We start from the raw sequence: 27,131 nt of genomic DNA on the forward strand, positions 1-27,131 counted from the left end.
GCCTACTCCGCAGAGAGAGAGGGACTATACTCAAGTGGACGGCCCAGGAGGTCGTCGGATCCTTTTTGAAGATCCTTTGAACGCCCGGGTACAGCCACACTGGGCAGGTATTGTTAAGCATGTGCACCAACTACTGAGTACTCACACATAGTGGCAGCGCTGACCATGGGACAAGGGTTATACTGTGGACACGGTGTGGGGGTGCACTGTGGTGGGCAAGGGGTATACACTCATAAGTGGGAGTGAATGACTTTGGGGAACTATAGAGTATAAGTATATGTGTGTTCAGTAAAGGTTATTCTGGTTTATTCATACCAATTGTGTGTTATTGGGTTGTGTCCTGCGAGGGCCCCTCCCGCTCTGTCGGGATCCGTCTCAGGTGGAGGCGTTGCATCACGAGATTGCGAATATACAAAAGAACCCCAGGCTCTCAGTGCGGAGACTTAGGCTGCGAACCCGCTGCGGCCGGCGGGGCGCGCGGCCGCGGACCACCAGATCCTTGCCCGAATGATCCCTGCCCCCGCTGCCTCCTTCCGGCAGGGCTGACTACGTACTGTGACGCGTCAGCCGGCCGATGCTGCAAGATTCTAGTGATTTTCGGCGCTGACGCGTCACGTGGTACGTGAGTCAGCCAATGGGGAGGAGGGGAGGGAAGGAGCTAGATGGGAGGCGCCTTGGGCGGGGAGCAGGGAAGCAGCTGCGGGTTAAAGTGTGTGAGTGTATATGTATATGTGTGTGTGTGTGTGTGTGTGTGTGTATGTGTATGTGTGTGTATGTATGTGTGTGGGGGGGTGGACGGCACCACGATCAGATTCCGCCCCCCTCCCGCTCCGGCTCCCGGCTCCCTACAGACCGCATATCGCGGTCTGTGTCTGTCAGCGCCCCGCCTGTCTGCAGTGCGGGCGCGCTGACTGAGGGAGCGGGGCCTTAGCCTTAGGCTCCTGCAAGCAATACAGGTATATACAGTAGTGGTATCTTCTGTGTTCAGAGGGAAACAGTGCTACATATATATATATTTTTTTTTAAAGCGCTTGAATTGCTCCTTTAAGTGGAGCTGATCTATTCTCCAGTGCTGGGAAGTAGCATCACAGCATATTGAATAGTGGCCGCAGTTTAAACTTAACATGCTAAGGCCGCGCTTATAGTGCCGCCGACGGCGACGTCAAGCTGCGGTCGCTGGAAAAATCAAATTGAGATGACTTCCAGCGATCGCGACCAAGCCTTCGCTCCGTCGTGCTTACTATAAGCGCACGCGACGGCGGCAATGCATTTGTTTTGACGCATCACTGTCGCCGGCACTGTAAGTGCAGCCTTAAGCACATTTGCTTATCTCCAATGTCCCATAACAGATAATCTTTCCTTTCTACATATCAGAGGCGTGTCCTAAGCAAATGAGATGTGATTCCGGCTGGAAGTCACTCCTCTGTTGCGTTCCTTTAACCTTCCTTCCTTCTCTGTTACTTAAACAATAGCTGCATTTACTTGAAGATCTGGCCACATTGACATAGGGTTTAAAGATTAACCACTGTCGTCTGTACCTTTTGAAACGGTGATTAAGCATTCAGTGCTTCTGCAACCTGACAGCTCCAGTGCTTAACATAAAGGGATTGTTATCCCGTGTGACTCCACTGAACAAACACAGTGCAGGCATCCTGTGCAGCAGGTTTCTGGACTTCTTGTGCAAGGTACTGTTCCCCTTGTATTATTCTCTTCTTCACACTTTATTTTTAGCATATTGCAGTTTTTGTTCCGTGGAGAGATATAAATGTTTAGCTCCAAGTGCATTCTCCAACTAGAATTGCGGTGGCAGAAAAGGTGTTATGTGACTGAGTTCTTTCACTTCGTTGCAGTTTCAACACAGGGCTAGCGGGAGTGTTAAATTAGTGTTAGCGTTAAGTGGGAGCAGACTTTTAGTCTCTTCCCCCTGAGAGGGGTCAGGCTGAGAGATGGAGAGAGATTATAATACTTTATTAATTATAAAATGAATATATTAATATTACTTGTTAGATAAAATCAGATGAAGCTTTAATTCCAGTCTACCCTCAGGGAGGGCGAGAAACCTAGAGGATTCTGGGAGACCATACAGCAGCCAATCCTTAAATCTACAGTTGTGAAAAGTCACATAATGTCAACGTTTTGGGAATAAATATTAAGTTGTGCTTGTAATTAGTCTCTCTTAGGCCGCGCTTATAGTGCCGGCGTTGGTGACGTCGCGGCAAAACAAATGTATTGCCGCCGTCGCGTGCGCTTATAGTAGAAGCGGCGCGACGGCTTGGTCGCGATCACTGGAAGTCAAGTCAATTAGATTTTTCCAGCGACCGCAGCGTGACGTCACCGTCGCCGTCGCATCACTGTCGCCGCCACTATAAGCGCAGCCTTAGGCTGCATCCACGCTAGCGCTGAGCGCGCAGCGCTTGCCGTGTTTACTTCTAGCAATCTTCATCCTCGGGTCCCTGCTCGCGCGCACGTGCACTTAAGCTCTCCCAAGCTTGGTGCTTGGGGAGACAAGGGAGTTTGACTTTGGAGCGCAGTGCAGGGTCACATGACCCTGCTCTGCCCAATGGGGAGAGCGAGGCAGTATAGGTTGAGCGGAGAGGGGTGGAAGGGGGAGCGGAGAGGGGTGGAAGGGGGAGCGGAGAGGGGTGGAAGGGGGGGCGGAGAGGGCTGGAATGGGGGGGCGGAGAAAGTTGGAAGGGGGGGTAGAGAGGTGGAAGGGGGGATGGAGGGGAACGGGGGTGGAGGGGAACGGGGGTGGAGGGCGGGTTGAAGCGGGGGTCGAGAGGTGGAAGGAGGGGGTCGAGAGGTGGAAGGGGGGGTCGAGAGGTGGAAGGGGGGGTAGAGAGGTGGAAGGGGGGGTAGAGAGGTGGAAGGGGGGAGAGAGGTGGATTTCACGTTGTATTGCTTTAATATTACACATTGAACTCAAAGTTGAGTTTACACTGAAAGAAACTGTAAAAGGTGTTACATAGCTTTCACTGCATTGCAATGTTTTATACCTCACTGGCACAGAACACTTAACCCCTTCCCTTCCTTAAAAACAATTTGCTCCAGGCCTCTTTAGCAGGGAGAGTATTTAAGTCCAATCAGGTGTATTTTAACTAAGCAGGGCGGGTTGAAACTTGTTTTTCTGGTACAGCGTGCCAGAACCTTCATGCATATGGAAGATGTAGCTGAGAACTCCTGGCTGTTTATAACATAACATATGGAAAGGTACTGTCATTCAAACTTTATACTATTTTTAAATGATTATTTATTTCTTATTTACCCGGAGGGGGAAAAAAAAGTTGTTTTCTGCCCTTATTTACACTCCCCTCACCTTGTGTTAACCGCAAGGAGATCAGGAGTTAATCTGGTTTAGAAAAAGTATTGGTGCTGGTTCAGGATTAAAAACAAATCGGTACCCCCTGTAGTTTTGTCACTTGTGCTTAGGGTTGCCAGGTGTCCGGTATTGAACTGGACTGTCCTGTATTTGGACACTCTGTCCAGTAAAAAATGAGAGGTACTGTAACACTGGACATGTATGTGTCCGGTATTTTCCTCCCTGGACATAGTGACCTGACGCACCTTTCACCATTGAGTCCAGTATTTTTGGAGAAGCCAGTATTTTTGGAGAAGCCACCTGGCAACCCTACTTGTGCTGGATGGATGCACTTCCAAGCAGTTTCAATGGAAGTTCCTTAACCTACAGTACATGGAGCAGGTGTTTCTCACCCCCTGTTAACACTCAGAACAATGCATATATAACCTGTGAGTTATCTCCTTAAACCTTGCTTTCAATCGCACTGCTGTTAAATAATGCGCCTGTGTTAATGAGTCCAATAATGTCTGTTGCATCTGTATGTAGTTTACCACTCACAAAATGTTTTAAGTTTAATAAGTACAGCTGGTGTTACAGAACACACACGTGGTGTACCTGCTAAATAGCTACAGGTAGAGGGTATAATATAGCTTATAGCATTAATACTGTATACTACTTTATTTTTTAATCACTGGTGAAAGTGGGATTATTAGAGTGTATGGACAATCCCTACTTTAGTTTGATTTCACACCTGTATTTATTTACCGGTTTACAAGTTGCCTTATTTTAAAGGGGCAGTCTCATGTACAGTAGTAGGTTTTTTTCTCTCACTATAATTGGCTAACTTTGGGGGGAAAATTACCCTTTTTATGTAGCTGTTTTTGCTTATTTATATTCTTGGAAAAATGAATGGTTTTTGCTTTGTGAACCCTGAATTGAAGCCTCTTCCGTTTATCTGTTTTTGCTATTGATGTCTTTTCGACTAAGAAATCAAGGTAGAAGTGATGCTTTTCATAGCTAGTGATTTGTAAATCGGCATATACTGTACATTGCTAAACAGAATCATTTACCTGTGATGGAGGACTGACAAACAGTCTTCTTGCCAAAAGACATTAGATCAAGATTGTAAAACCCCACTAAATTTTTTATTTACCATATTGGTTACCTAGTAGATGAGGTGGAAAAAAGACATATGTCCATCAAGTTCAACCTATGTTAAACTTTAGACAACAGATACTTTATCCTATATTTGTACTTGCAGTATTTTTGATCCAGAGGAAGGCAAACAAAAAACCCCAGTGACATATCATCTAATGATATCTCATAAGGGGAAAAAAAAATTCCTTCCTGACTCTGAATAATTGCCATCAGATTACTCCCTGGATAAACATCCTTCCCATGTTTACTTATTTGGTATATCCCTGTATACATTTCCTTCCTAAAAAGATGTCCAACATTTTTTTTTTTTAAACATCTATTGTATCTGCCATCACAGTCTCCATGGGTAATGATTTCCACATTTTAACTGCCCTTACTGTAAAGAACCCTTTCCTTTGTTGCTGGTGAAAAAATCTCCTTTTCTCCAACCTTAAGGGATGACCCCATGTCCTTTGTACTGCCCTTGGGATGAATAGTTCTTGTGAAAGCTCCTTGTATTGTCCATAATATATTTGTATATAGTTATCATATCCCCCTCATAGATGGGTGTTTTTGTTTATTTTTTTTAATGCATATGCAGTGTGTCTGATTTTCAATAATATGGTGTCTCTTAGTTATGTTTACCCTAATAAACGTGTCACTGTCCTCCAGTTCACTTTTAGTCCCAATCTTAAAACACACCTCTTTAAATCAAGCATTTGGGTAGATCTGTTAGCTGATACTATATCTCATTTACTATAACACACTCCCACTGTCTCTGTAGGTTCTCCTCACTTAGAATGTAAGGGAATAAGTTCCCTACTCTTATGTATGAAGCGCTTTTTCCTATTATGTCTGTAAAGCCCGATATGAAATATACATAACTACATACATACGGACTGACCCTTTAAAGAAAAAGGGACTTGTTTTAGGAAGCTGAACTCCACCCACCCTATTTTTGCACCATAAATATTGTTTAAATCTTCCTTAAATGCAATGCAAGGTGATTCTTCCAACCCCCCCCCCCCCCCCCCAATTACATAATTGAAGATTAAAAAAAAAAATAAAAAAAAAATGTTGCTTTAAAACCATATAACATGGTACCCTGTAAGCTTTTGCTTGCTGCATTTCACAGCTTTTAGCACAGCCTGGGTTAAGATGCATAGCCAGTAAAGCAAGATTAAAAATTCCGGTTGAAAGAACCTCCCTTGTGTTTTAATCTTTATTTATGTTTCTAATATAATAATGATACATTGTTGCTACAGTATGTAGGAGAATTGGCAAACTGATTCCATGGTATTATGATATATAAAAGTGCAGTTCCCTCCAATGTCAGCTATTGTAAAAGTGTGCTCCGTGTGATGCCCTATATAGCAGATTTCTAACTTTTTAAAAAAAAATTTTTTTAATTATATTTTTATGAAAGGCCCAAAAACCTGCAGTACAGTGGTACACTTTACCATGGCAGCTCGAAAATTAGGGTTGCCTGGTGGCTTTTCCAAAAATAATGGACACAATGGGGAAAGGTGCGATGCGCTCGAACACACACCTCCACTCCATGTTGTTTCCTCCTCTCCATGGTGCCACCCCCAGGCTCCTGAAACCTTCTCCTGATTGCCTGCTGCTGTGTAATGCAGCCAATCAGGATGGAGGAAGCTGCCCAGCCCCCTATCACACAGCCCTGCTTTCTTCCTGCTTGGGGAAATCCTGTGGCATCCCAAACCGACAGGTCACTCTGTTCAGGTGAGGAGAGGTGATACCGGACACATACGGTACATGTCCAGTACTACCTCCATTTTTTTACTAGATAGATTGTCCAAATACAAGACAGTTCAATACTGGACACCTGGCACCGCTACAGCTCTTTAACGAGTGCTCACCACAAACAGGACGGGACCTCACGGCTGAGGTGGGGATGTTAGAATACGCCGACCAATAACCGTGTCCGGGTTGCAGAGTTGTAGTCGCATAGCTGGGTCAGGATAGGAGAGGTCAAAATAGTCGTGATACTCGCTGTGGTCTAGAACAGCAGTGCGCAAACTGGGGGGGGGCATGAAATTTGTCTGGGGGGGGGGGGCGCGCGCGGGCGACTGAAGAGGTCCCGCGCGTCTCCCCAAGGCATTTAAATTAATGCCGGGGGAACTCATGAGGCCTCTGCAACACTAACTTACCGGGATTCAGACGCGTCTCCATGGCAACGCGGCATCAAATAACACTGCGGGGACATGGCGTCAAATAAAGCCGCTGGTTACGTGACCCCGGAGCGTCATTTGCTGCTGCCAGGCAGGAGAGGGGCCCAAGACCGGGGGAGACCAGGCAGGGGGGCGCAGCATCAAAAGTTTGCTCTCCCCTGGTCAAGAATTGTAGAAGTCGGATGGTCATTGTGCATAGCCGGGGTCCACGAGTAGAGAGGTCAGAATGGTCGTAGTGCATAGCCGAGGTCCAGGGGTCAGAGAAGGTAGAGATCCGGGGACTAGCTGAGGTCAAAAGGTACAAAAGATGAAGGCAGAAAGCACAGACCAACAGCAGGCAGCAGGATGCTTGAGGCAAGCACTTCGTACATAAACACACGTTTATGCTCAGCCAATTTGCCTAAGGGCTGGCTGAGCATATAAAGCACAGGGAGCCAATGGGAAGGCTGCAGGCCGTGGGCCATCACACATAGCCTGTGTATCGATAGGCCGGGGCGCAGTATGTCCCAGCTGGGGGGTCATGAAGTGAGTTAGCATTAACCCCTCAAGTGTTTCTGGTTATGCAACATCGACGTGTATTGGAGACCGGTGCGTCCTCCGTTGCGTCACGGGAGGCGGTGCGGGGGCGGAGCCTTGGTCCAGTACCTGCAGGAATACTGTGGAGCTCGCGCGAGGGGCGGAACCGAGGTCCAATTCTCACAAGCTCGTGCTGTTCTCTCTTGCTCCACTTCACCAGATAGCACAGAGATGTTTTCCATGTAGACCAGAACGTATTTGATCAGATTAACGGTTTTATCTTTATATTCTCAAGTAAGGTTCTTTGAGATCTGCTAATGTCACCCAAGTGAGTGGGGGTGAGCAACCATATGAGTCTAGGTTTTGGGCTCCTGTATTTTTTTGCCATAGGTCTACTGCCAATGCACTTCTTTAACCCAGGCTGTATGATACAGGATACAGCAGGCATAAGCTTATAGGGGCACATATTTGGTGAATGCTAGTTACTTACTTCCCCCTTCTATTTTTTTTTTTTTTTTTTCACAAGCAGCAAAAAGTGACACGGAGTTCTCATTTGCAGAATCTCGCATTCTCATTACCCAGAATCCATGGCTGCAGTGGAAGCACTGTATTCTAAGAGATAATGGGGAAAGACCGAGTTGCAGAACTGTCTGTGACATGCAAATGCACCACAAGTGGTGGTCTTGTTGCTGCACACTATTTTTACTCACAAAAAAATTAATTTTTGGCAACAAACTCGAGGTGAACACCAACCATGCATTGTACAGTATAGGTGTAGCCATGCTTGGTTTTGGCAACTTATCTACCCTTCCTAACTCTTAAGTCCTAGTACAGTGCAGGCAGTGTGGGCTCAATCTGGGTTTTCCCCTGCAGTAAGCAGCTCCCTTAAGTGACAGGGCCAGGTGGGCCAGGTGTCTGTGTTCTGCCCAATCAGGGGCTCAGACATGGGACCCTCGCCCCCATGGTACTTAAGGGGCTGCACCACCAAATGTAGGCAGTTGTTCTCTCCCCTGAGAGAGACTGTCCCAGGATGCATGTGTGCTGTGCTCTGACCACTTTCTATCATCTCCCTTAGGGAATTGGGGACTATAACCCTCATCCTATCAGGGGGTGAGGGAAGAGATCAGGAGAGGCTCTGGAGGTCTCAAGCCCCAGGGTTGAGTCCAGGGACCATCCGGAGGAAGGGACAGAGAGTTGTACCAGTTGTATGCTGTAACTGTTTCATACGCTCATAATATATATTTTCTTTAACTGTGCACGCAATGTCTTGTATATAATGTATACCCTGTTCATTTATGTAACTGTACTTGTAACCATGTATTATTTGTTTTACTCTGTGCCCAGGACATACTTGAAAACGAGAGGTAACTCTCAATGTATTACTTCCTGGTAAAATATTTTATAAATAAATAATACCCTGTTGGTAAAGAATAAAGCACCCAGTTCTTTTATATAATCCTGCCTGAGACTGCAATCAATCAGGGGGGATACACAGGGAGTTCTCCTGCAGGGATTGCCTCCAGCATCCCTGGACTGGTACTGTAGGTGCTGAACTACAGAGAGAAGGACTAACCATCACCCCAAAAGCCTGTTCTGTCTTCCCCATACCACCGGTGGAAAGCTCCGCATCCTGTGAACCAGCAGGTAAACAGCACTACACACCCTGTAATGGGCAGATCTCCCAGAGGGCGGGGAAAACCTATTACATGGCGAAAAACAAATCTTTAACCTTTTTATAGTGTCGAGGTCCGGCCGCACCAGTGCCACTAGACCACCAACCTGTCTAGTTCTGTGATCGCATGACCTCTAGTGCACCAAGGCTGACGTGAAACGAAGTAGAGGGGGCTCCAGATATGTTTCGATTTGAAAATCAAGGTGGGGAAGGAGGTAACTGCTCTTGCTACAGTCTAGGAATAGGTGGGTAGGTGCCAGGAGCAATATTACGACCATGAAATAAAACTTGCAGGTGCAAAAAAAAAGAAGCTCCTATATACTAGTGCTCTAACCCTACTGATATGCTATGATAGGTCTGTTAAAAGTATCTTTTAATGCTTATATATAAAATAATGATGGACAGAAACAACCAAATATAATCTACATGTAGTACACAATACAAAATCGCTGATAGGGCTATGTAAATGTGACCCCAGTTTGAGGATATAATGACTAAATAGCCCTAAGGGTGAATAGGTCATAAATCAGTGTAGGAACCATCATAAATATGTAGTGCTAATATCTACTGAGGGATTGGAAAGATCGCCCCAATGGAGAGGTCTGCCGAATCAGCCCCTAGAAATCCAGCATTTGCCCAATGCATACCTAGTATAGTATAAGGGCGTCTAGCGTGCCAGTGCTGTGCCGTGATCGGTTACATCACGAGCGCTCTGTAAAGGTTAAAACTTTGTTTAAATAAACATGCAGGAGGAACTGAACTTTTAAATGCAGTCCTTGTAATCACATTGCATTGTGCTTTGTAATAATACTGCATTTCTAGGTAACATATCATTTTTATCTTAAACATCTGCTATTTTGATTATACACATTTTTACAATAGTAAAAATGTATGCATTGTGTGATCACCTTTTAAATCAAGTTGTCAGCTTTCCTATAAAGCCACAATTTATTAATTAGAGGGATTATTATTTATTTTTTCTTCAAAGCATTTGCTTTGAAGAAAAAAAGAAATAATAATCCCTCTAATTAATAATTGTGGCTTTATAGGAGAGCTGACAACTTAATTTAAGGTGATCACACAATATACACATTTTTACAATAGTGCTATTATTATTACTATTATTAGCAGGGGGGGGTGGTTCTTTCCATAATTGCGATTGTCAACCGCCCCCCCCCCTTTTTATGTTCCATAAATTTTTTTGAATGTATTTGCTGATAGTTTGAAGACCAATGACTGGTCTGAGAAAGGATCAGCGTGTTATGGGAATTTATCACCATTCCGATGTGTATATTACTACAGTACATACAAATCGAGAAATACACGTGTCTATTGGTACAATTTATCTTTTCGTATAACTAGGAAAACTCTATATTTTATGCCACGTTGTTGGATGAACGAGTAAACTTAATTACTTCATAACATGTGATGAAACACGGGCAAAACAAACTTTTTGAATCAATTTGTATATTTTGTCATCAAGATGTCTTGGTATTCTCACACTTCAGTTAAAAACGGTAATGTCTCGCCAATTTAATTCTCGCACTATTGTGTGCTATTATACGAGCCTACAAAAAGTACAACGTATAGGCAGCACTCAAAATAGTCATCTGCTGCATGAAAAGTGTGAAGTACTGTAGGTGCAGGAGAACAGTGGAGGGATTCCTTGGAGAGCTTACTGGGTACCTGTGTGTTTATGAACAGTGGAGGGACCCTAAACCCGCCTAACGAATGACTCAAACATACAACAAGGTTCCTAGCACACTGAAGTAAGGCGATCTAGCCAATAGTATATGTCAAAAGATCAATATTTATATATACAGCTCAACCCCCTTAAAACGCTGTGCTTGGGGTCCAAAGAATCCCATCGAGCTATAAGCGGATCGCGTTAGAAATAATGTACAATTGTATGCATTGTACTATAAAGTATTTAAGATACCAATAATCGTGTTGTACAGTATTCAAAAATAAGAAAATTGGGAGCCACGCTTGCATCGCGTTATAAGTGGATTCGCGTTGTAACAGATCGCGTTATAACTGGGTTGAGCTGTAGATATTTTTTGGCATATACACTGTACCATTGTCTAGATCTCCTTATTTCAGTGTGCTGGGAACCTTGTTGTACTGTAGGTATAAATAAGCCCAGTTGAGGCAATGACATAGTCCAGAAAGGCCAGCGACTGTCTGTTACGCTGATCAAGCACTATCTTGAAGTCAAAGAAAAATGCAAATACTGAATACCACTTCAACTCTCACATTATTGTGATGAAAAGAAATCCGGTTAATATAATATCACAAACGGCAAAACACTTTCATGTAACAATCTAATTCACAATAAACGGTAAACACGCAAAACGTATTATTTTCAATACTGACATCATGGAAACCCGATCAAAACCTATTGCGCCATGCATAATTATCACTGCCACCTCGATGTGAAGTGGAGAAAAGTGTGCTTCAAAAAAAGTGCCCTAATCAACAAATTATTTGTGTTTAAAAAATACATGTATACACTGAGATGTGTATGCAACAAATGTAAAAATGTATATAGAAAAAATGTTAAATATTAGTGATGTACCCAGGGAAAAAAGACAAATTGGCTGGGTAGGTTTGGAGGACAGCAGCCGGCGGCGGAGAGGAGGATGACATCCTGCAGGGGAGGACAGTGGAGGGAGAGAAGGACGGCATCCTGCAGCAGAGGTCGGCAGTGGCAGAGAAGGACGGCAGCCAATGACGGTGCTCTGCTCACATGGTCCTCTTCTCCTGCCGCTGCTGTCCTTCTCTCCCTCCACCGCCGGCTGCTGTCCTCCTCTACCTCCGCTGCAGGTCCTCTTCTTCTTCTCTGCCATTCTATGTTCTGTGTTTCCGCCGCACCGGAGGAAGGGGGGTGATTTGAGGAGGACCATCAAGGGAGCAGAGCATGACGGAAATATTGGGCACCGGGTTCCAGCACCCTTGGCTGTGTCGGGGTAATTTCCGGGTAGCTTAAATATGGCCGGGTAACTGGTGAATAACTATATTATATCAAATATGTGATAATGCACTTTATCAGAAAATTCAAGCAATTTTTTTTTAAATACCATAAATGAAAAGCATATATATAACAGAGTCCTGACCGCTATAGTCCTGGCCTTTTCTTATAGTCTTATGAAACACCCCTATTCCCCTCTCTCCCTGGCTTGAGTAAAAGGAGTCACACCAAAAATAAAACGGTCCCAAGTATCTTACTGTCTCTCTTTTTAAGCAGAATTTTGCTTGTGGGTAACTGTGGGCACAGCAGTTTACCTTGTTCCCTCGTGGTGCTGAAGGCCTGTGCAGGCTCTTGAAGAAGAGGAAAAAGCATGAAGGGCACCAGGAACTTTTATGAACTTTATTTAACTGATAAAATGGAAGAATAACCGGACTGATTTTAAGCATCTTTGGAAACCTGCACCCTGAGTTCCTCACACCATGTGATTTTGTGGAAGCCTTTTGCCCTGTCTTGAACTGGACCCTTGCATCCTAACCCAGGTCTTCGTATGAGCCCTGTGGAAGGGAACCACTCTGCCCAAACACTACAAAAAACAATAGTTGTTCCCCTTAAAGGCTAGATGAGCTTGGAGACCCCCTCTGGTTCCTCCCTGGGATCTGAGGGAAAATGGCTGGCCCCTACCTTATATAACCATTGCCCCCCCTCCTCAGATACTGAGCAAATTAAAGGGTGGGCTTACTTTAGACAGCACACCCCTGCTGTAGGGGATGGCTCTAACTGGGGGGCGTGACATTTTCTGGGGAGGGCACGGTGCTTACATAGGCCCCACGCTCTGCCCCAAAGCATTTAAATGAAATGCCAGGAGAAAGCGAAGCCGCTAAGTCCCTTACCTTGTCTCCGGTGGCTTTTGGCAACGCGGTGTCCATATGACGCCGGAGACAAGGGCGGGGGGGGGGGGGGGGGGTACAGACGAAAAAGTTTTGCGTACCTTTGCAATACAGGGTGACTCTTCTAGCAACTTCTAGATGCAAGGTGTAGCCAGACATCTAACATTTAAAATTATAAATAAACATGTTACATGAGAATATGCAACCTCTAGGGCCGGTTAAAAGAATTAACCCCCTAACGCCCCTAGGGACCCGGTCTGACTAAGAAAACTTGAGCATACCCATAATGGTGCTACACTTATAATAGTCCTCACTAGATAGAAGCAAGAGAGAGAGAGAGCAAAATGCCCATAGCATAGTAAGGTGAGTGAGTGAGCGAGCTGAACACTTCAACTAGACTTTGACTTCATTGTTTTGTGTGTTCTCTCTCCACTGGCCAAATGCCTTGACCGATTCTGAAGGCATTTTGATGGTACCTTTCTGCCATTCTAACTTAGATCTGCCAGAAGTTTCAACAAACTGTGCAAGCTCCATCTTGGACTTAATTTTTATTTATTTTTTATGAAGTGATTGTAAAAAAAAAAAAAAAGTCGATCGGATTCTTGATACAAAACATTATAGTAAATGTATTATTTTGCAATTTGTATTCAAATTTCAGGCAATTTGCTCGAATGATTTCAGAGAAATTAAAAATGAAAATTCATTTGGTAACAAATAACACACTGCATTCTAATAGGTCAATATTTCCCAACTCCGGTCCTCGGGGAACCCCAACAGGTCAGGTCTTAAGGATATCCCTGCTCCAGCACAGGTGGGTCAATCAGCGGCTCAGTCATTTTGACTGAGCCACCTGTGCTTGAGCAGGGATATACTTAAGACCTGACCTGTTGGGATTCCCTGAGGACTGGAGTTGGGAAACACTGTAATAGGTACATCAATGTAGATATACATACATGCTCAGAGTCCATGAGTAGTTTTGTTTGGAATATATATATATATATATATATATATATATATATATATATATATATATATATATATATATATATATATATATATATATATATATATATATATATATATATATATGGACCCCACGTCCACAAGACAAAATAAAGGTGACTAAATACCGACTACAATGAATACTTAATAGTAAGTAAGTGGTGCTACAGGGGCAAAAATAATATGGTCGGAGAGAATATATATATATATATATATATATATATATATATATATATATATATATATACCAAACAAAACTACTCATGGAGTCTGAGCATGTATGTATATCTACATTGATGTACCTATTACAGTGTTTCCCAACTCCATATATATATATATATATATATATATATATATATATATATATATATATATATATATATATATATATATTTTTTTTTTTTTTTATATATATATATATTCCACTTCAGCCCCCCCCCCCTTTTTTTTAATTACTATTTTATTTTCTTCTTTCTATAATCTGTCTATTCTGGTTTATATATTGATATATTGTGACAGTCACTGTCTGTGTAAACCAGAGAGAGATGTGCAGTGTGTTGGTTCCCCAGCATGCAGGAGGTTAAACTCCTCTGTAGAAGCTAGCGACAGGTGCATCTAATTAAGCATACTGAACTCCTGACAAAAAAGGGGTTTAAAAGGCAGACAGTCAGCTGCCAGCTGAGGGAGACCGCTTCCCCCAACCAGGAAGGACACTGGTTGGAACGGTTCTGCAGGCCTGCTGGGACCCACACCCAGGAAGAGAATCACCACAAGAGCAAACAAGCTTGCTGAACGCAGCCCTGTCTTCATGGAACCGGAATTCCAACCCTGATGAGGGGTAAAAGCTGTGTTGCAGTATCCATAAGGAATTTCCTGGACTCTCTTGGGACGGACAGACATACATATTTCATTCCAGACATTTGTATGATTGATTAAACTTGAAGTAGCCTAGCTTCCCAGGTGGATAGCTAGGGACATGTTGTGTAGTTGGTCTCTCAAAGGGGAGTAGGTTTTTTTTATTTTATGAATTGGTTTGTCTTAAAGGGACAGTGTGCCTATTTGTTATAATGTGGAGAATAAACCACTGAAGGTTAAAGCTTAACACATGGTTTGGACTCTTACTGACCCTACAGTGAGGCCATCCTGCCAAAATATACATCCATCCATCCATACAATGTAGCTGTATATAGATAGGAGATAGCCTGTCCATGTTTTTATTAGGTAAAGTTGGGAACTACGATCTCTAATATGTGAATTATTTGTATGTAATAGCAGTTCAATTATTAGTTATACATGCTGCTCAGATTAATTAAAAAATTAGGCCAATTCTTGGGACTATAAAAGACTTTGATCCTGGTGATCATAAAAGTCCTGATGAAGTGACATTGTCACGAAATTTGTATCATTGAACTTGGCATGTTGTGGAGACTCAACCTAGCCCAGTAATCCCACATGCCAATAGGAAGCTGTGTTTCTGTCAATAATAATAATGATACTCCTGGGGTTGTAAGATCCCATGTCTTGAATTGATGGAGGAACTACAGTATAGTGTCCATTTTCATCTGTCCAATGTTAGAGGGCCTGCGACTGTAGAAGGAATGCCCCCACAATAGATTGGCTGGAGATGGCAAAATGTCCCATGTTCTGGAAATGCAGAATGGAAAGAAGGGAGAGGCGTAGAGGGATATGCAGTAACCCTTTAGCTGCCTGACTGGCCAGCAATGCGTTGCAGTGCAAGTGTGAAAATTGGCTTGGGCGTCAACCTCGAGTCTTAAGTCTTAAGAATATTTGGGGACTTGGGCAAAGTGTAATTTGGGGGCCCCCACCAACAAAGTCACATTTAAATACAGAATGTTTTTATTGAACAACGTTCAAAACTTTTATTAAAAATTCTACAAATATTACTACAAACACAAACTTTTATCTACACATGTATTTTTTTTTATATATATTTTTTTTTATTTGCAGTCACATCGCATAATTACATTTTTTTTTTTGATTTTATGAATTATCTGATTTGATTGGGATGAAATAAACAGCGACCAGTCTCGGTTGAAGCGGTGACTGCGGAGTTCATTCTTACATTTCAACTTTGAAAAAGCTCTTTCGCTTTAGCAGTTAGTGGCCGTCATTGGTAGGAAAATTCATAAAGAAATTTCAATGTTGATTCCAGTTCGTCACGCTGTAATAGATTTTTATTTTTTTTATTTCAACAGATCAGTAAAATTACCTATTCTATATAAATTGTAGAAACATTCTTTTTATTTTATATTTTTATTTTATAGAAATGTAGGCTATATAACATTTAACCCAATATACTGTTGTAATCACACACAGAGTTGCCACCTTCTTCTGAAGGCCAACCCGGAGAAACAAAACATTACCTCACTAGGTGCGGCAACGCCTCCCGGCATCCTGCTGCAACTTCCCCTCCAACTGCAGTGAACATGGCTGGGCAACGTCAAATGACGCTGCGTTGCGATGCCAACAGAACGATACGTGACCACGTCTTGACAGTTGGAGGGGGAATTGTAGGAGAATACCGGCGACGCCATCGCTGCCACATCACGCCGCCACCCAGAGAATGACGGGCTAAACCCGGAGGTAAGTGCCTGAAACCCGGGGTCTCCGGGTCAAACCCAGAGAGGTGGCAACCCTGTGCGCGCACACACAAAAAGGTAAATAACATTTTGGGCCATAGTATATGTGGAGCCTGTGAAAGGCCCTTGAAAGGTTTAGGGCCCTGAGCTGCAGCCCAGTTATCCAATGGCACTGCCTCCAAGGACCAAAATCATTGAGAATTTGGGGGTTCGAGAGTAAAAGATAGCATTATAATCCAAAGGGCTGTGGGGTGGCGGGAGGTTTTTTTAATTTTTTTAAATCAGTGAGACTCCATTGAACGTGAGCCGTTTGCTCAACATCAGTGGAACTCAGAAAATAATTGCAAGTTGACCGCTCTCTTTACTTTGAGTTGTAAATGGCATTACAGCCCGAAAAGGGATCTCGCGGTATCCATTAGTGCGTATTCGCGTCTCAAAGGCTTGGAGGAGTAACTCTGTGACAATGTCACTGCCTTAGAAGAGGGCGAAACCATCTCGAATCAGAGTGTCTAATCTTTAAGGTGTGTGTGTGTGTGTGTGTGTGTGTGTGTGTGTGTGTGTGTGTGTGTGTGTGTAAGAAAGTACACCCTCTTTTTGAATTCTATGGTTTTACATATCAGGACATAACAATCATCTGTTCCTTAGCAGGTCTAAAAATTAGGTAAATACAACGTCAGGTGAACAACAACACATGACATATCACAATGTCATGATTTATTTAACACAAAGCCAAAATGGAGAAGCCATGTGTGAAAAACTAAGTATACCCTAACTGCTTCCATAGGAATTAAGATGCTAAGTAGCAGACAGGTGCTGCTAATCAAGTGCCCTTGATTAATTGATCACCAGCAAGTGTGACCACCTCTATAAAAGCCGAAGTTTTAGCAGTTTGCTGGTCTGGAGCATTCAGGTGTGTGTTAACACAAAGCCAAGGAGGAAAGACATCAGCAATGATCTTAGAGAAGCAATTGTTGCTGCCCATCAATTTGGGAAGGGTTATAAGGCCATTTCTATGCAATTTAAAGTCCATCATTCTACAGTGAGAAAGATTATTGAAAAGTGGAAAACATTCAAGACAGTTGCCAATCTTCCCAGGAGTGAACGTCCCAGGAAATTCACCCCAAGGTCAGACCGTTGCATCTCAGACTCTACAGGCCTCAGTTAGCATGTTAAATGTTAAAGTTCATGAAAATTAGAAAAGACTGGACAAGTATGGTTTGTTTGGAAGGGTTGCCAGGAGAAAGCCTCTTCTCTCTAAAAAGAACATGGCAGCACGGCTAGGTTTGCAAAATTGCATCTGAACAAACCACAAGACTTCTGGAACAATGTCCTTTGGACAGACGAGACCAAAGGGGAGATGTTTGCCCGTAATGCACAGCGCCACGTTTGGCGAAAACCAAACACAGCATATCAGCACAAACGCCTCATACCAACTGTCAAGCACGGTGGTGGAGGGGTGATGATTTGGGCTTGTTTTGCAGCCACAGGACCTGGGAACCTTACAGTCATTGAGTCGACCATGAACTCCTCTGTATACCAAAGTATTCTAGAGTCAAATGTGAGGCCATCTGTCCGACAGCTAAAGCTTGGCCGAAATTGGGTCATGCAACAGGACAATGATCCCAAGCACACCAGCAAATCTACAACAGAATGTCTGAAAAAGAAAAGAATCAAGGTGTTGCAATGGCTCAGTCAAAGCCCAGACCTCAACCCAATTGAAATGCTGTGGCTGGACCTTAAGAGAGCTGTGCATAAACAAATACCCACAAACCTCAATGAACTGAAGCAACGTTGTAAAGAAGAGTGGGCCAAAATTCATCCACAACGATGTGAGAGACTGATAGTCATACAGAAAACGATTACTTCAAGTTATTGCTGCTAAAGGTGGTTCTACAAGCTATTGAATCATAAGGTATACTTCGTTTTTCACACATGGCTTCTCCATTTTGGCTTTATTTTTGTTAAATAAATCATGACATGGTGTAATGTCATGTGTTGTTGTTCATCTGAGGTATTTAACTAATTTTAAGACCTGCTAAGGAACAAATGATTGTTATTATGTCCTGATATGTAAAACCATAGAATTCAAAGAGGGTGTACTTTCTTGTTCACACAAATATATATACAGGCATACCCCGGTTTAAGTACACTCACATTAAGTACACTCGCGAGTAAGTACATATCGCCCAATAGGCAAACGGCAGCTCACGCATGCGCCTGTCATCACGTCCTGAACAGCAATACTGGCTCCCTACCTGTACCAAAGCTGTGCGCAAGCGGGGAGACTATAGAGCCTGTTACAAATGCGTTATTTACATCAGTTATGCACGTATATAACGATTGCAGTACAGTACATGCATCGATAAGTGGGAAAAGGTAGTGCTTCACTTTAAGTACATTTTCGCTTTACATACATGCTCCGGTCCCATTGCGTACGTTAATGCGGGGTATGCCTGTATACTAATTAGCTCAAAATTGGCAAGTGCGCGTGTCATAAGTAGTATTAAAAAAAAAGATACCTCACCAAAATGCTAAACCTGATGAAGGGGCCCTGAGATGGCTCCGATACCGTGGATATGGATTAAATACATTTTTTTTTTTAAAACAAATTTACTACCAATATATTTTGCATAGATGATTCATATTGTATAAAACAAGGACTGGTTGAAATTTTCGGTCCATTTTGATCTGCTTTGCTCTTAATTTAACCCTTTTTGAGAAATGGGGACTAGCACTCCAGGGTCCGCATGACATAGTTACATAGTACAGTAGATGGTGAGGTTGAAAAAAGACACGCGTCCAAGTTCTATGCTAAATTTAGATGACAGATATGTTATCCTATATCCGTACTCGCAGTATATTGATTCAGAGGAACAAAAAAAAAAAGCTGTGTGTGCTGTGCACGTGCATAGTAAGTGAAACTTCTTTGTGTGTTGTCAGCAACATATAAAGTAACAATAATATTATTACTGCTTAGAGCATGAGTAAATTTGATTGGCGGGGTAATGTTTATTGGGCGGTGTTCGGCGCATCACTGGGGTGTATGTGTGTGTGTGTGTGTGTCAGTCAGTGTATGTGTGTGTCTCTCTTTCTGTGTCCTGCCCCCTCTCTCCTGACTCCCCCCACCCCAGGCGGAGCTGCGGACCCACGGCGGCTCTGTCTGAGTCTCCTGACTCTCTTCTTCTCCCCTCCCCACCCCCCCGGGAGACGAGGCCGCACCGGGCCCGGAGACACACACATTCATACGTTACACACATACACACAGCCGGGGAGACAAACGTTGGGGTTGTGTGCACGCAGGACCCCGGACTCGGCGGCTGCTGCTGGGCTGTACAGGTTGTCCTCGGGTGTGAGGAAGGTGCCGGCCGTGTCCAATGGGGACGGGATGCGGGGCCTGGCTGTGTTCATATCGAATATCAGGAACTGTGAGTACCCGGGTAATTAATGCGTTCCAGGGGGTAATTAATGCGTGTCAGGGGGTAGTTGTTGTGTAAAGGAAACCTGATATCAATGGCATAGGGCAATAGATGGGTGCATGCAAGGCAGTGTAATGGGCAGGGGGCAATTGCTGTGTGTGAAGGGGCAGATACAGAATACGAGGGGGGGAGAGAAGGCAAATGTGGCATATTACTGAGAATCATTAATCAGGGGGGCAATTATTGTGAGTGAGGTGCATGTTGAGGGGTCAAACTATAAAGGAGCAAATTGAGGATGCCGGTAGGGAAGTAATGCGGGCGAAGGGGCAATTTGTGTGACGGGGGGCAATGGTTGTAATTAGCTGACACGTGTATAGTGGTTACTAATGTATAAGGGGCATTTATTTTGAACAGGCCGGGCGTATGTGAGGGGCAGATACTGTGCTTAAGAGGGCCCCCCCTCTGGCAGTTCTGCGTGGGAAGCGGCGCGCTCAAACCCCCCGCTTCCCACGTTACCGTAGTAGGAGCCGTGAGAGTCGAGAGGGCACGATAACGTGTGTGCGCGCATGCGCGGCATTTGCTGACAGCGCAGCGGCCGTTAGGAGCGGCGCCAGCGGCGATATCGTCTCGGTTACCCTCCATGATCCCGGGGCTCCTCTTCTCCTCCGGCCCCGGCGGCGCTCAGTCAGCTGGACACGGGGAAGGGGAAGCGGAGGTAGAGAAGAGGGAGGAGAGAGGTTGAGCAGCGGCTCCTCCTCTCACAGCCGGAGGACTTGCGGGGCTTCCGCCATCTTACTACACCCACACCCGCAGCACCGGAAGCTCTGCGCCAGCCATCTTGGTATACCCATGGCAGCGGACGTGTGGGGGGAGCGGCAGCCGTTAGGAGTGGCGCCGCCGCATGTCACAGCAGGCGTGTGTGGGGGGGGGGGAAGCCATGACGTCACTTCCGTTTCACATTTCTTCTCCATCTCTCCAGTTTTGCCCCATCAGAATAGGTGCCACTAAAGAAGTTTCACTTCAAAATACCCAGTGACATATCATCCAATGATATCTCATAGGGGGCAAAATACATTTCTACCTGACTCCAATAATTGGCAATCAGATTACTCCCTGGATCAACATCCTTCCCATGTTTACTTCTTTGGTATATCCCTGTATACCTTTCCCATCTAAAAATGTCCAACATTTTTTTTTTTAAACATATCTATTGTATCTGTTGTAGCCCTCTTTCCTACTGCTCTAGAGTAACTACTAAGCATTGGTAGAACCTTATCTTATAGTTATAGCTATAACACACATATGACACATGATATAGCATTAACCAACGACATGCAATATAACCCTGCAGCACCACAAGCTTATGGTGACTCGGAATATACTGGGGCCCGAGGGGGAATCTACACTGGCGACACACTTTATTCGAGCTCGGCTAGTCCCACGAATTCGGGTATACCCGGGTGTATTGAGGTTTGTGACTGTTTTCTGCCCGAGTGCATTGAGGTATTTTCCAAGCAGGGATTGAAGCATTTTATTCCCCCTGGCTGCAATACTGCACAGAATATATATATATACTGCATTACAATTCATGAATTTATGCCATCTGGTAGACACGCGAAGCATTTCAGCCTATTAAATCCTAATCATTATCATTTAACAGATCAGCCGCCCATCAGCCAGGCATGAACCCAGGCTGGGAAGGCAAACGCAACGGGGCTTGTCAGAGGTGAGGAGCGGCGCATTCCAGGTATCTGCCAGGTACATACTGGGTATTTGCTCGAATAAAGTGTGTCGGTGCAGTAGCCTACGCAGGTGGGTCACTGACCCCCTGCACACACACTACCTCTCCCCTTGCTCCTCCGATGCCCTCTGGCTAACGTGGTCTCTCCCCCACGCTTCCCTTTCCTGCCTGTCAGCAATCCCTGCATTCCTATTCGCTCCCTGGCGTCAGGTGACTCTCTGAAGCTCCTGGGGTTTGTAGTTTACATGCTGAGCCTCTTTGTGATTGGCTAGCCGTTCGCGCGCATTGCACTGCGCATGCGCAAACTCTCTCCGCTCTGACAATCTCTCCTGGCTATTGCGCAACAACATGGCGGCGCCCTGTGCTGCCGGGCCGCTGCGGAACCTTTTTAACACTCCCTCACAAGACACACTGCAGCAGGTAGAGGCAAACTGAGACATCCCTACTTTGTCATCACAGCCTCCATGTTTAACGAATTCCACATTTTAACTGCCCTTGCTGCAAAGAACCCTTTCCTTTGCTGTATGTGAAATCTCTTTCCTCCAACCTTAAGGGATGACCCCCGTGTCCTTTGTACTGCCCTTGGGATGAATACATCTTTTGAAAGCTCCTTGTACTGTCCCGCATATATTTGTATATAGTTATCATATCCCCTCTTGCATGCCACTTTCTAAATGTAAATAAATCTAATTTAGCTTGCTTCTCCTCGTAAGATATATTGTCCATCCCCTTTATTAACTATGTCCTACTCAAAGGCTTGTTTTTTCCTGGTTAGATCGCGTCCTGCGTTTGCAGTATGCCATCTACCTAATAAAGAAAGGGAGGAGAGTGACCATATGCAGGAGGGCCCGGGGCCGGGCAGTGAGAATAAACAGCAGGAGTTGCCATGTTAAGATTGATCTGCGTTATTTATTAATTAGGTCATATTGGGGAAACAAAGTAAACAAAGGAGAAGATAACCGAGCACAACTCGCTGGCATCAAAGGTTTAAGAAAAAATGAAGAAAAGTGCGTATTCCATAGAAAAGGATTTAGTGTATGTGACAGGGTGAATAAACGTCACCAGCCCTATGCCGGGCAGACCTATGTTTAGGTCTGCAGTGCAGCAGTGACCGGGTTAACATTCAGCTGGGAAGGTCATGTCAATTAGTCTGGTCCCAGCTGCCTCATCAAGGAGCTTTAAAAACCCGCAGGCTGTGAACCAGTGAGATACTGAAGTGTTGAGGGAGAACTACTGCTAAGGTCTGTCTTCACTATGCTAGTTTGATGTACTGTTTTGCTATACTGTTACCCTGGACTTTGAACAGCCCCTGTTGGGAAAGGGCAAAGCCCCGCTCAGGACTTATTTTCTGTTTGTTCTATATGCTGAAAAGAAGCTGTTTTTTATTTTTGGGTGCCATATTTTTAAGGCTCCATTTTTTAAGGCTCCTCCGCTCCAGGAACAACCGGCGTTCTCCATCCACAGCTGTCCTCTCCCACGAACCAAATTGTATCACAAAATGTGAGTGTATTACACATATAATTGTTGATTGCTGCCATTACAATTTTAGACTGTACTACTCTATCGTGTGCTCTCTCTTTCACTTTACATACCCCTGGGAGAATTATTGAACCACTCTATAACAAGCTTCCGTTATCAACATACCACTCTGAGGGATTTCCATCAAAGGGCTCCCATCAGAGAGAGAAGGGTCTCTGATACGCTTATATTTGATAGTGCCATCTGTGAGTACCACTACTACAGAGAACATTTAATTATATTATTATTCCAATACCATCTGCACTATTGTATTCATTTTTCTTTTTCATATCCTGAGTCACCCAGCGCTCCGCTCCAATTTGAAAATCTGCACAAGAACCATCTGGACATGAACAGTCCGTCCTAAGGGTGTAGAGCTGCTTTTTTATTTATTGTATTGCACTTTTTTATTTATATAATTTTTCACACATTGGTGAAGGTCACTAAACACAATTTGTGCACTGATTATTAATTGAATCACACTGTCACGTATATCGTATAATTACTTAATTATTTAATAATCACTTATTTTTTGAGAAGCGCCCGGTTTTTATTTTTTGTTTTTCCATAAATAAGCCTTTTCAAGAAACCCACGTGTGGTTGCATGTACCCTGCAACAGTGGTCATATGAAATAAGAATAGCGAAGGTATCGCCCCACCAATGCCTAAGCGCTTTCTCTATACATATCACTAAGTCAGAAGTATATTTATTTATAGGCAAATAATAAGATAACTTCACCAATAATAACACATACCTGTGATCCGCCTCGTGTCGCACCCGACACCATCTGCAACGTCATTACGATGCACGTGCCCCAGAGCCCCGGGCACAACCTCCGTCCATGAACACTACCAAATACCAATGAATGTCAGGCCACGCTTGCGCAATGAATGGCTTGCTCAGTGCACGCCCAGAGGAGTGTCATGCAGGAAATGCCCACAGCATGGAAGGACGGCCCGGCATGAGAAGGCGCACACTCGCCGCTACGTGCACACTCACGTGCGCGCGAGGGGGATCTGTATTTGTGTCATGGGAGACCAGGTTTATTAACACCTTTTTATACCAGGATCATATGATTGAGCAAAGCAAGGAGGTAAAATATATTGTAATGTATTTCAGGTAAAGACATACTCACAATGTAACACCATTTACACAGTTAGCCCCGTTCCCAGTAAGTGTGTTAACGAATAAAATCTTCTTTTAAACTAAATTGTCAAAAATGACCTCTGTAGGAGCCCTTTCCAATGACTCGCGATTAGTCTTGGAACTGAATTCGGCATGCAATGCCAGCCACGACCGCTACGTTCTCAAAAAGCGGGACATTTTCTGAGTCAAAAATCTCTGTAGCCGGCTCACGTCTAAACTTCACAGCGCATCTTTGAATTTGCTGCTGATGGTCTGGCGCTTGATATCTGCTGTCCTAATTGACTGCAAGGTTTCGTATGGGTTTCAGCGTCCCATTCACAAACCTCTGCAGTCTATCAGAGCGTGGGAATTCTACTGCCAGCCAATCACCAATTTACCGGTATTGTAAAGCAGGGTGGGCACCTTTTCTCATTCTGCTATGGGGCATGCGCCAACCTGGCATCTTAGCATATTGAGCCCACCCGCTGTCCAGGCTCAGGGGCAGGGCAAATGGTAGTCAGATAGCCCTTTGTTAGCCCAGGACGGAGGTACCTCGGCTGTTCTAACACTTTGGCATCCCTGAGGCTTTCAAGTCCGGACTCTGCACAGACCAAGAGGCACCAAGCTTGGTAGCCATCTGGTCCCTCGGAACCCAGGACTTGGAAATCTCGCAGTTCATTGACAGGTTATCAGTACATATACAGATTAAACATAACTCTTTAATAAAATATACTGGTCCCTGTATCTTGTGTGATTAAAAAATGTGTTAGTCCCCATTCTGGTGTCGGATGGAGTAAGGGGATATACTGCCTACACTTACTAGCTTCACCCATGCAACACTCTAGAAATTACTTTAAACGTTTTACACACAAAACCCACTCACAGGTTTATCATATAGCTGGAGCATCCCCTGAACCTCTACACTAGGTTCAGGGTACCTGGGCATCCCCCTTATACTAGGGACCCCCTGTATGTTGCAGTTATACATTAACCCCTTCATGTCCCGTTTACCTTGTCTGGATCAAGCTGCAGTAGGAATCCTGGCAGTGAGTCGAAAGAACATTTCAGGGTCGGAGTTTGGCCAGAACAATGTGCTTTGCTATATCCGAGAATCATACAGTACTTGATTCCCGGATACATCTTTTGGGGTATCCTTTAACTTTGGAACCCCCGATACATAGCCACATTCTGTAAAGACTTTCTCCGGCAAACCCACCCTGAAACTTACAGCCTAGAAATCTCCTGGTCCCAGCACCCCAAGAAAGGCAAAAGTAAATACACTTTCCTATGAGATATAAAAAATCCCACATGTTCTTTAGACAAGAAAGTAACGTTTTTGCTTTTTACATAGGAACTGGTTACTAAGAATGATTACATATACATTATTTTATGTTTGTGTTATTTTTATGTATACAAACCAATTCAACGTTCCCATAGATCACATCAATATAAGCCAAAGAACATGTGCAAATATGTAGATTTACCTTGATAACACATTAACTCCTATTCTGTATAGAGGAACGTTCCAATCCTTCTAAGAAATGGCATAATTTAAACAATTGTATACATCGATTTTTAATTACCATTACACTGATCGAAAATCGGTGAATTATATAGCCAATTTTAACAAGGATTTGTGCTCAGAAATATATACTGGTCTGCGGCAAAGAACACTTCTCTATACGAACCATGGTGTATAAACTAATGTGTATATGTACAGGCATACCCCACATTAACGTACGCAATGGGACCGGAGCATGTATGTAAAGCGAAAATGTACTTAAAGTGAAGCACTACTTTTTTTCCACTTATCGATGCATGTACTGTACTGCAATCGTCATATACGTGCATAACTGATGGAAATAACACATTTGTAACAGGCTCTATAGTCTCCCCGCTTGCGCACAGCTTCGGTACAGGTAGGGAGCCGGTATTGCTGTTCAGGACTTGCTGACTGGCGCATGCGTGAGCTGTCATTTGCCTATTGAGGGAGATGTACTTACTCGCGAGTGTCCTTAAAGTGAGTGTACTTAAACCGGGGTATGCCTGTATACAGTAAGACTTCCCATTATTTAGAAAAAACACTTTTGAATCAAGAGAATGCAACTATAGGAAGTATATGGACCGATGTAGATATGGAGGGTGGATGAGCTAGATGACAAGGAATATAGCATGTCTATAAATATCTATATTTTACCTTTTTAGTAAAGAAAGGCAGTAGTATATACCACTAAACCATTATGTGTATCCTTGAGGGGACCATGTTTTGAAATAGATCAAATCCCAATTCTCACCAAAACGACCAAGATCCCAATCAGAATTGAGATCAAAAGGGACCCGTGTCTTCATGGTAAATATCCCATAAAGCTCACGGCGGTCTAGAGCATTGATTCTATTGTCACCCCTGATGGATGATGGTACTTGCTCAAGCCCTGAAAAAGAAAAAAACATCCAAACCTCCTTGATTACAACATGAAAAATTATTGGAGACTGGGTGCATCAAATCCCCCTTGGCAATAAGACGCACATGCTCCATGATTCTTACTTTGAGAGCACGAGTGGTGTGCCCTACATACGGCTTACTACAGTGACCGGGTCAGCAGATACACCACAACGCGTGTCGGTCCTTGGCACCATGCAAGTTTGTCATTTTCTTCATATTGGGGGAACGATACCATTTTGTCCGAAAAGGGACTACCCATCAAATTGATTTATTGATAATCTGGGCCGCTTTAAGGCACTGGTGGTTCCTGGGCAAAGTATACACCGTATACACACTAGTGCTTTTAAGAAAATACCATACCATTTGATAAACTAAAATGTGACATTGTGTAGCTTGTTATGAAGTCGCCTCATGTTCTTGTTTCTTCTTTAATACTTTCTTTTCTTTTGGGACATCCAGACATGTATCTATATATTATTTTCTTTTTTTTTTGATGGCAACATGATGTTAATGTTGACCTGAACCCTCAAAGTGAAAAATAATTCAATTAACGCATTTTGTGCCTGGGGGAGGGAGGGGAAAGGAAGGCTGGGGGGGATGGGACAGATTTGG

General features: G+C 43.9%; 1 protein-coding gene across 4 annotated transcripts in view; it reads left to right on the forward strand.

Moving 5' to 3' along the window:
- Positions 1-1,433: 1,433 nt before the first annotated feature.
- The window catches only part of LOC142463908 (synaptotagmin-2-like), a 64,956-nt gene continuing 39,258 nt past the window's right edge, over positions 1,434-27,131 (forward strand). For 3 of the 4 annotated variants that reach the window (XM_075566760.1, XM_075566759.1, XM_075566756.1), the window contains exon 1: positions 3,135-3,210. The gene's annotated coding sequence lies outside the window, so the exon portion shown is untranslated. Of the gene's footprint in view, positions 1,686-3,134; positions 3,211-27,131 lie in introns of those variants that run through there. The other variant, XM_075566757.1, reaches the window with a different exon arrangement.

The sequence above is a fragment of the Ascaphus truei genome, chromosome 12, assembly GCF_040206685.1.
Source record: "Ascaphus truei isolate aAscTru1 chromosome 12, aAscTru1.hap1, whole genome shotgun sequence".
NCBI classification, from domain to species: Eukaryota; Metazoa; Chordata; class Amphibia; order Anura; family Ascaphidae; genus Ascaphus; species Ascaphus truei.